Raw genomic sequence first — 11,816 nt, 5'->3', positions numbered from 1 at the left:
GGCTTCTGCTACTTAAAGCATAACCCCTCGGGTCTTATCTACTGTGTGTTTTGGGGAGTTCCTTGCCCCTTATCCAGGCTTCAATGAAATAACAGAATTGGGGGCTCTGCCTGAGAGTGTTTATGAGAGATCTGGTCTGCTGGGAGTGGGGTGCTGAACGTGACTCCTGTTCCTTGTGCCCTGGCTAGCCTAATGGGCTCTGTGGCAGTGCTCTCTTGGGCCCTCAGGGAAGCACGGATGTTGTGCCTCTCCGGAGACCTCTGCCTGTCTGACTCACAGTAAGGCTTCTTCATTGGGACGGACCTTGCCCCGCCCTTTTTTTTGCCCCCTGGCCTAGACACTGCAGGGAGGCCATGCTGCTTCAGTTCAAAACACAGCTCCAGTCCCTGGGTCTTTCCATCCGGCTCCTGTCTTGTCGGGGGTCTGAGGCCATGCGAACAACCCCTCCACCAGTTAGATGGCAGGCAAGTTCCTTCGGAGTCACACCTCCCAATGTTGTTGCCTGCCCTCCTCTTTCCTTGCCTGGCATCTGAGCAGACATCCTCTTCTGCGTTCTGCTTTTCCCACTCAAGCTTTACTTCTCAGGGTTCCTCCGATCATCCAGCTTGCTCATGCTCCTGGTTGAATCACAGCCCTAGTTTTTTTGTCTATGATCTTATGGATGGGTATTCAGGCTGTTGTCATTCTTTGTCAGTTACAGACACTGCTGCCAGCAGCACCTCATGCATACCTGTCTGAGCCATAACAGGCTCTGGCACATACACCACGAAGTGGTTTTCCTAGGACTTGGGCTGTGCCCATTGCCGCCACGAGCAGGCATTGCTAATCCGTTATCTCCCGTGAGTGGCTGAATCTATGTTCACTCTCACTAGCAGTATGGGAGTGGTCGTGTGTCCCAGAGCCTGAGTAGCCTTTGGTCTTGTCCAGACTTGACCATTTGCCCACTCCGCGGGGAGAGACATTACCTCGTTACGATGTACTTTGCATTTCCCTAGTTGGCAGTGAGGTTGGGCATCTTCTCACAAGTTCGTCACCCATTCGTGGTTCCTCTACTGTGAATCTCCTTTGTTTATATCCTCCACACTGCTGAGAAGTATCGATGGCCTTTTTCTAGGAGGAAATTTCAAGCATCAAGGTCAAAGGCACTCTTATCTACCAGAAGCAGATCACACTGGAGTTGGTCTCATAGTTGGAGCTTGGCTTGCCCATATGGTCTAACTCTCACAGCTTTCCTACTTCTCGGGTGGTAAATGCTGGGTAAATGAAGAAACGTGGGTGTTCTGTTACAAACTTTTCCAAGTTGGCTTTGTGTGTGAACTCCCTTCCCTTCTTCCCATTGAGAGCCAAACCGGCCTATTGTACAAGTGAACTGCTGCTCTTAACACATCCTTGGAGAATTTCTGTTCACCGGATCTTGGTGTTAGTCCACCCGCCATGGCTTGCACCTCATTTTGTCCTCTTGGTTTCTGCCATGATTTGCCTGGGGTCCTCCCTTAGAGAGTGTGCTTCCATAGGAACATATGTGGGTCTTGTGTCACCAACTGTCAACTCATTTGTACTGTTTTCAGCCTCACCTCTTCCTACCTTCCTTCCTTCCACACCCGCTGACTCTCCGGCTCTACCTCAGGGCACCCACTGCCTCCTCTGCCAGGGCTGGACTGCGATGCCGCAACTGCCTCTCCTTTGTTACCTCTAGACCCTCATTTTGCTCCACCTGTCAGCACAGTTGACCCTCTTTCCTTCTCAAAACCCTTTCCTTTTTCATCTTCTGTAACATCCCATCTTCAGGCTGATCTCCCCTCTCTCTGCCTCCTTGTCCTTAGAACTCCCTCCTCCTCCTTTGCTCGAGTTTATTGCGGTGGAGGCGAACTCCCAGGCTCAGCCCTGGAATCCTCGACGTCCTCATCGGAGGGGCCATCTGCCTGCTGTTGACTCCAAATGTTCCTTTTCCTGGAGCACCACACATGCTCATCAAACAGCCCACTTGGATGCCCCATGGGAATTTCAGAAGGAAGATGTCCAAACCAGAGCACTTCATCGCCCTCAGCATGCTTGCTTCTTTTCCAGGCTTCTTCAAGGGCTCTGCCTTCCACCTGATTGCTCAAGTGAAGATGCCAGGATTCTTTGTTCTCTTTCCTTGATTCCTGACCCCAGTGTAACCCATCATCGATTATTGACTTTAGTCTGTGACCGTTGCCCTCTCCATGTCTCTGTGGTCTCTGACCCCATCTCCTGCTCTTCCTGCCTCTACTCTGGCCCCTCTCTCTACTCCACTCCTGCCTACGTGGCGGCCAAGGCAAACTCTGTAACACCACCAGACTCCACTTCTCACCAGTGACAGATCCTTCCTGTGGCTTTCCATCTCCTTAGAGTAAACTTCAAAGTCCTCCCTGCTGGTTAACAGCCCCCCACCCTGGAAACTGGCCTCCTCTTCCCTCACCACCTACCTCCAGCCCCTGTCACCAGAGTCCTACTGCATTGGCCTTCTCGACTGGCCCCGAAGCACGCCCAGCTAACTCCCACCTGTAGCCTTTGCCTTCTCTCCTCCTCTGTATGGGACAATCCAACCCAAGAATTTATAATGGTGCCAGCCTCTTAGTCTTCTTCTTGCTCATTCAAGTCAGCTGAAACGTTCCCTCCTCCCAGAGGACTCCTCTGCCTGGCCACCCACATCACATGTGGACCCCAGAATACTCTCCATTCATAGTGACATTAGCAGCATTCATTGATGTATCGTCACATGATAGATGCTGGTTTGGGTCATTGCTTTTGGCTTCAGGGGCTCCCTCGCCAGAGAACAAGCCCCCCAGGAGAAGGGGCCTTGCCTGTGTTTCTTGCCCCAGGATCCCCAGCGCATAGAACAGAATCTGGCGCAGAGAAGGCCCTTGCTGCCTTCTTTCGAGCAAATACCAGAATCTGTCAGCATTCTCCCATCTGCCAGGGACCTGGGACCTTTACTCCAAGGGCTATGGGGAGCCCCGATGGGTTTGAAGTGAGCTGAAGGCAAGGATCAGACCTGCTGTGTGGTAAACCGGGCATCAGGGGGGTCAAGCCTGGAGCAGAGAGGGCCTTCTACAGTGTTCTTGGCCACACTGTGACAGTCCGGGCCTCCTTCGACAGGAGGCTTTAAGAAAAAAGGGAAAATGTAAGCTCCAGAGAGGGAGAAGTCACAGGGAGGGCTCGAGCAGGATCTCAGATTTCTCACTTGTGTGCGAGCCCAGAGGATGAGAGGACTTGACATGGGGATTGCACCAGCAGTTGTCCTTCCCCTCGCGTTTTGTGAAAGGAAGTGTTAAAAAGTGGGCTGACCAGTGAAGATGAGTTCCTGTGGCCACACTCACATTTGACAGTCTCGTGTGACACCCAGGTAGATTATACAGTCCGCCCTCTTCCTCCCTCCTCCCTCCCACTCCCACCCTCACCACCCTAGCTCTGGCCACACTCCCACCTGGCCTTCTGGGGAGCTGAGGTCCGTGGTCAAGATAAAGAAATTGTGATTATGCCATCTGCTCAGCTCAGCCTCCAGGGTCTTCCATCTTTACATGTGGTCCCCCTGAGTGCCAGCAGTGGGCCATACACCCAGCCAGCACCCAGCAGATGTTGACCACATGGAGGAATAAACGGAGAAGCACTTCACAGTGAGGCGGCATGGAGATGCTTCAATCAAGATTCACAGAAGCCCCGGGCCACTAGGTGACAGGATGCTTCCATAACACACCTCCTTTAGTACTACCTGTTGGAAATAAAGTTCAGGGGATGTCCAGCCTAGCTGAAAGCATAGAAATGGTCACAGCAGCAGAGGAAGTCTTGGTATTTCTTTCCACTTGGTTGGCCCTCAGCTGAGTGACCTCAGACGTGTCCCTTAACCTTAATCCCTGCTAATGTGAATATGAATGCATTAGGTGGGAGGAGCTAGGTGGCAATTGGCTCAGTATAGATGTGGGACTCAGGGCATTGCTGGCCACTGCTGGCTTCTTTCTGCCTTAGGTCAAGGTTGGGATGGTCCTCATGTCAAGAATTGGCGATGGGAGTGTGAGTTACCCCCCTCCACCCCACCCCAAATACACAAATAAAAGGTTCTGTGAACACACAAGAAGATTGCAGCTACCTACAGGTCAAGAAGGTAGCTCTCAACAGAAACTGACTGTGCTGGCACCCTAATCTTGGACTTTCAGTCTCTAGAATTTTGAGAAGATCAAGGTCTGTTGTTTAAGCTGTCCAGTCTGTGATATTTTCTTATGATGGCTTGAGCTCACTAAGACACCTGGGTTCCACTGTGTTTGCCTTGGGAAGCTGTTCCTTGGAGAAACCCTATTTCCTCATCTGTCAACTGGAGCCATCAGCTTGTCTCACTGGGAGGCCATGAGAATCCTTTGCGAGAATATACATGGTAATCTTTTTGAAGATTCCATGTTCCTGCGCTCTTCTGAGGTGATGTTGCGTTCCCTGCCATGATGGGTACAGCATTCCTATCCGGGCTCTGCCTCCTGTAACATGCAAGGCGGATGGTCAGGGTCAGACTGCCAGTGAGGGAGAGGATAGTGGAAACTCAAGAACCTTTAGTCATAGAGACTCTAGGAATAACAATCTCCAGGTTGCAGAATTGGGCTACTGCAAGGAAGGCCTGGCCCAGTGTTGTTCTTCCACTGGATCCTGCTCTCCCAGCCCTGCCTTCTAACGGAGGAGAGAAGGTCTATGTCTCCTGATCTGTCACCTCTGTGCCTAGAATAAAGGTATGTCCTGCCCTGTAATGCCTGGACCTGGATGACTGAGTCCAGTCCACATCCTCCCTCAGGAGCCTGGTCTGGCCCAGTGTGATGGGCCCTTAGCGAGCTCTGAAGGCTCTGACTACTTGTCTATGGCTCGCCTTCCTGGGCCCTCACTCTTCCAACTGATATCCGGTCTTCTACAAATGTAAGCACTCTTTTAGCCTCTAGGGGGTCAGATGTAAAGGGGATTTCCGGTCCTTCTCTCTTGTGAAGGAAAGATATGCTTTACTATTTCTCTCCACCATCTCTGAAGGTAGGAAATTCCATCCCTGTGAACTTGGGGAGCTCCCATGGCCTTTCCCAGACAAAATGAAGACCTTCTTTAATTCATCCAACATGGAGCTAAGCTGTACCTACTATGGTCCACTCATTATAGTATGTGCTGAGCCCATGCCTGTGGGCTAGAGCAAAAACAGACCCTGCCCTAAATCAGTGTGTAGTCTAAGGCAGGAGTCCCCAACCCCCGGGCCATAGACCGGTACCAGTCAGTGTCCTGTTAGGAACTGGGCCACACAGCAGGAGGTGAGTGACAGGCCAGCGAGAGAAACTTCATCTGTATCTGCAGCCGCTCCCCAGCGCCAACATCACCGCCTCACTCCACTCAGACTACCAGGAATTAGATTCCCATAGGAACACTGGTGCCTGGCACCAAAAAGATTGGGGACTGCTGGTCTAAGGGGTTACCACAGACCGTAAGAAACTTAACCCACAAACAAATGCTGGGGGATACACTCTGTCATATCTGTCAAGAGGATCTACCCACCCTCACCCCAGTGTCCCAGTGTCCATACAGGTGGCAGCAAAAGCTCTTTATGTGCCTTTCTTTCCAGAGATTCAAAGGATCAGCCGATGTTCCTTGAGTGCCTGCTCCAAGTCAAGTACAGCCCTAGGGTTCAGGGATCTGAGCAGTAAGCACAATGGGAAAGGTCCAAAGAGAGTAAAGGGTATAACTCTTGGCTTTTTATTTTTTTACTTCTATGGAGCCTGGCAAAGACAATCCTCTTGAAAACCATGACTCTCGGTTGCCAGAGCCAGGTGCTTGAATCAGAAAAATGTTCCTTTTTACTGTCAAGAGCCACCAAGTGTGCAAGAAGTCATAGCATGGACAGCACCCCAGAAACTGTAGTGTGAGAAGGAGCGAAAGCAGGCCAAAAAGCTGTTCTCTTAATTTAAAGGAACCGAGAGTTTGATCTGTGGATGGGGTGAGAATGCATGTGAAGAGACAACAATTTTGACGTTTTAAAATCACTCCTGAGTCTCGGTGGGCCTGCTAATACATGTAAAATGGCAAATATGACTAATGCTATGAAGGCAAAGCACACAATGCTATGTGAGAATTCTCTAGGGGGATGTGAGTTTGTCTGGAAAGTCAAGGAATTCTTTCCTAAGGAAATGGTGCTGGTGCTGAGACGTGAAGGACATGTAGGAAACACCTGGGGGCAGGAGGAAAGTGAAAGCATTCCAGGCCGATGGTACAGCAGTTTTGAAACATCCAGCGGTGGGGACAATATTATCCAAGAGGGGCTGAAAAAATGGCAGCTCCAGCAAGGGTGGGAGGCTGGTTTGAGATCATCGTGACTGACAGACAGGTATCACACCTCTCAGGCTGTGTCAATCAGGTTAAAGATTTTAACCCTAATTGAAAACACGATGGGAAGTTGTTGAATGACTTCTAAGCAAAGAATTTAATGTGATCAGATCTGCATCTTAAGAGATCACTCTTGCTTCAGTGTGGAGGAAGTTTTGGAGGGGGCAAAGTGGTCTTTCAGAAGACCAGTTAGTGGGCTACTGCGGAATCCTAGTTGGCAGAGGAGGACAGCTTAGATGGGACGTAGTCAGTGTTTGCTTACAAACCCCCTACACACATGGAAGCCGACATCTAAAACATTTCACTCTAAGTTTAAATAGTTATAAATACATCACTTCTGTTATATTGTAAATGTCGACATTTTAAAATACAACTTTAACATAGTTAACTATTTTGATGGTATCCATGAAATCTAAATATCCTGGCAATTTGACACCCATCATCATCTATTTAAAAGTACACAAAAAAGCTCCCCTCTAAGTTGGAAAATTAGCATCCACATTTCATCTCTTTGAACTCATGTTTCTATCTCTGTTCTCTCACATAATTTTATCTGCTCTGTTGATACATATTTGTTGCGGAGAAAGACCATTATGACCCTGACTCTAAATTTTTTAGTTTTTATCATCACAATTATTAACATAGTACCTAGTTGCTCAGAATAACAGAACTAGTACAACTTCTTTTGATAATTAATCAACATGAAAAGTAAAATTTGGTTGGAAATGAATCTTTAGAAGAGATGGGTGGGATTCGTTTTCAGTAAATTAATGTTTTCAAGGACAAGTATGAGATGTATAAATATGAGGAAGTATCCTGCTCTAATTGTAATCCTACCTGTCTTTTTTTATCTAAACAAGCGGATCAGAGCAAAAGAAGATTTAATATAGTATGTTATCTCATTCTTTGAATTCCTTCCATGAGGTCTGCCAACCATCACACAACAGTCTCATCAGAACTTGTTTTTAAGGACCTATCAATCAGCTGACAACTCGATGAAGTCTCCTTGCCAAGCACTGAAAACCACCTGACTTGCAAAACGGTTGGTTCTCCCACTTATCAGAGTCCTTCAGTTCATATTTCAATATAACAAAATAAGAAATATCACAAAATAAGAAATATAACAATGTAAGAAATATAACAAACATAAGATATATAACAAAAGGCCTTTGGAAGCTGTGGCTATGAATTCTTTCTCTTACTCTTTCACCTAGAACTATGTATTCTGCTTTATCTGACTTACTCTACAAAGTCCGGGCACACTAAATATTAATTTAAACACGCTTTTAAAAAATATTTAATTTTTGATAAAAATGCTCTTACCTTATACATGTCTTCAATACAGTGTTCTCGAAAGCTTAAGGTTGCAGATCTAGCTCATTCTACATGTGGGAAATAAATGCTGTGCAACAACTGGGAAAAGCACTCATCATTTGTCACACCTATGAGGCAAATAAGCCTTAATTTCTATCAGAACAGTCTGAGTTTATTTTTTAAATTAAATAATTGTGTTAATATGCAGTTGGAAGAATATTTTTAAACCGCTAAGAAATACATGATAAGGTATTTCTTTGAATATAGATATTACTAGAAATGACGATATCAAGATTTAAATGCTGTAGAGGAAAATAGAGGTACTATACTTTATCCATTTTCTAATCTGTTTGAAAACTGGGTAATAAGGCTATTTCTCATCATCTAGCTTATTACGAGCCTATGTGATTTGTAACTAAAAATTTATGTTATCAAATAAGGCATTATGATGGAAAGCATGGTATGTATCCTCGTGTGTATTCCACTCCAGTGCTGGTCTTTGGGGAATAAATAAATCACAATCAGTAAACTTCAGAAATAAATCCAGTAATTTTATTAAACATTATGGTCAACTTTTCCTCATGTCGTTAAGAAAAATGTATATACTGCTAAAAACTAATTGGTCTGGTTGCTAGTACCATGCTTAGCACCTTATGAACCATAATCTTTGAGGCTATATTATCGTGTCCCTGAATTGTGTCCCTCCAAATTTGTATGATGAAGTCTAACCCCTAATGTGAACTTACTTGGAAATAAGGTCCTTGCAGATATAATTCGTTAAGATCTAAATAAGGTTCTTGCAGATATAATTTGTTAAGATCTAATGTGAAGTCTAACCTCAGAATGTGAACTTACTTGGAAATAAGGTCCTTGCAGATATAATTTGTTAAGATCACGTAGGTTGGTCCCCTAATCCAATATGACTGTTGTCTATATAGAAAGGGATGATATTTCCCTGGAGATTCCAGTGACCTGCTGCCCATCTGGGACAGAAGCCCAAAGTTCTTAGCATGGGCACCACAGGCCTTTTGGAGCCCCATTCAACCTTCCTGAGGACCTACTCCCTCTCCTTGCCCCTTCATCCATCACCCTGGGCCCCATCCACATGAACCTTCTCTCCAGGTTCCAAATATCTTCTGGCCATTTGACTCCATCCGCTGCGCTGTGAGTGCTTTGACTGAAGAGAGCTTGCCAGGACTGTGAGGTCTGACAGAAGGCAAACAAACAAGGTGGGACCAAAGATCAGTCCAGCTACTGGTCTGGAGGTACTATCAGTCTATGGCAAAGGGAGAATGCAAGCAGTCTTGCTGAGCTATGGTGTTGGTTGCTACTCCATTTTGCAAGCAGTATACTGGAGATAAGGGAACCAGGCGTTTAAAGAACTCCAGAAGACTGCGCAAAGTTTTTGATAAGTCTACATCTTATACTAACTCTATATGCTCAGATTGAGACACCACAAGGTTGAGAACAGAACATTTTTCAGAAGCTGTGAGCTGGAGACCTACCAGAGCTTACACAGTGTTATTACCAACCAGAGTGGAGAGACCACAATAAAATACCCAGATATTCATCACGGAACCCAGAAAGGCCACACATTAGGAGGAAGGCTCAGACAGTTCTACAAGACCTACGTTAACAAAGCTTAAAATCAAGCATTTGAAAAGCTCATGCTGGTCTATAAGTAAATAAATTGCCTGGTGGGACAAAACTCGACACAGAAATAAGGAAAACAACAACATCAAGACACTTAACAACACAACAGTCGAAATGGCCAGCCTCTATGCAAAAATTTCTGGACATGGGAAGGAAGAAAACATGCCGCATAACGAAAGGGAAAATATGCCAATATGTCCAGAAACGACAAGGAGGATGGGATTAGCACATGAGGACTTAAAAACAGCAACTGAAAAAAATGTGCTCCAGGATTGAAAGGGAAAAATTAACATAATGAAGGAACTAATGAGGAAGAATCTCAATAGACGAATAACAACTATAATGAAGAACCAAATAGAAACTCTAGAACTGAAAAAATGCAGAAGAGAGAATATAGAACACTGTAATACACCCACAGGTACATAGTCAACTGATTTTGGACTAACACTCCAGATAAAATCAGTGTCAAAATGAAAATCTTTTCAAGTGCATCTTGACTTCACTCCTCCCCAAAATACAAAAATTTACTTTAGGTACATCATAAGACCTAAATGCAAAAGCTAAAACTACAGAGTTTCTAGAAGAAAACATAAGACAATATGACAGTATTTTGCAAATGTAGGCCAGGCAAATACTTTTTAGGCAAGACCCAGAATGTGAACACTGTAAAAAAAAAAAAAAAAGATGCAGTGGACCTCTGCACAGTTAAATCCATCTGCTCATGACCAGATATCACTAAGAATATGCATAGGCAAGGCACAACTGGGAGAAAAGATTCCCAACACACATATCTGACAAAGGATTTGTATCCAGAGTATTTTGACAACTTGCACAACTGAATAAAAAAGGCAAGGACCCCAGTTGACAACTAGGCGAGAGACTTAAATAAACATGTCACTAAAGAAGATAGACAGCTAGTTAGCATACAAAAATGCTCCATATCATTAGTCATCACAGAAATAAAAATCAACCTCATAATGAGATACCACAATGAGTCACCAACCAGAATGGCTAAAAGTTCAAAGCTTACAGCACAAGATTCTTTTGAAAACCCCAAGAAATGGGAGCTGCTAATGGGAATATCAATCGTTATAACAGCTTTGGAAGTCTGTGTGGACTTTCTTCTAAAGTTAAACGTAGTCCTACCCTGTGTCCCAGCCAGATGTAGGGCTCATGAGCCTGGCACCAAGAGAAGTCTGGCTCTTGTTTTGTGAAGAAGCCATATGTGCCTTACTGTCTTCTTCCCAACTCTCTACTTTGATTCCTCAAAGAAATAAAAAACACCAACTATCTAACACATGCACTCACACAAAACTCACACACCTTCTCATACATTCACTCACACATTAACACATATACACTCATCATTAGCACACATTCTCACACTCATGCACACGCTAAGTTATATACACTCAAACTCAGACATATTCATACACTCACACTCACACACCATCAGATCCATTGACTTGTGAATACATTCACATACACCCATGTGCATTTAGTGACACATTCACATGCATTCACACTCTCACACACTCATTGACACAAATATCTACTTACACACATGGACACAGATATACACACCCACTCAGTCACTCTTGCAGTCATACGCCCACTGACTTGCAAGCACAAACTCATACATACTCACACACACACACTAGACATTCATCCACGTACACATTCACGCACATACGCATGCATTCTGACACACACACTGACACATACTTCACTCTCACATAGATACACACTCACACACATTCATTGATATATATATCCACTGACACATACTAACACATATAAACATACATTCGCACACCTACATACTCATACACAGTCTCTCACAAAAACTCACGAACACACAAACTAATACATACTCACAAACGCTCACATTCAGCACACTCTAAAATGCACATTTACACACATTCGCAGTCTTACATACTCACTTAATCACACATGTTCACTGGCATGCATACTGACATACATTCATTAACTCATTCATACATTCTTTCCTATACTTATACACTTTCATAAACACACTGACACAGGCTGGCCTGGTTTTGATACTCTAGGTCTGAATGCCCTGAACCCCAACAAGATGGTGAGGCATCCTGGGACTGCTGGTTCCTGCTTGATGTCTCTTGCTCTCCCTTATTCCTGGGGAGCTCCCTGGGTGCCCTGGGAATACAAGCAGCCACTGCCCACTCCCATCAGCATCCTATTGACTGGCAGCACCCAGCCTGTTAGCTCAGTTCCTTTGTCTGGATCGATAAGCCACTGTTTCCTGGATGTTGACTGCCTTTTGAAATTGGGACACTTCACAGACTTCATGGACTTTGCCCCGAATATACACCAATGTTGACCATGCCGCTGTTGCCCCTCACCCCTATCCCAGCAGACCCCATCCTCCACAGACCCCATTTCCCACAGCAGAGGCAAGACTCAGCTGAAACATTTAATAAAATTTATTGAAGAGAAACCTTTATTGAAACCAT

This window comes from Pteropus vampyrus, unplaced genomic scaffold (genome assembly GCF_000151845.1).
Source record: "Pteropus vampyrus isolate Shadow unplaced genomic scaffold, Pvam_2.0 Scaffold2634, whole genome shotgun sequence".
NCBI lineage: Eukaryota > Metazoa > Chordata > Mammalia > Chiroptera > Pteropodidae > Pteropus > Pteropus vampyrus.
This window is presented reverse-complemented; position numbering follows the sequence as displayed.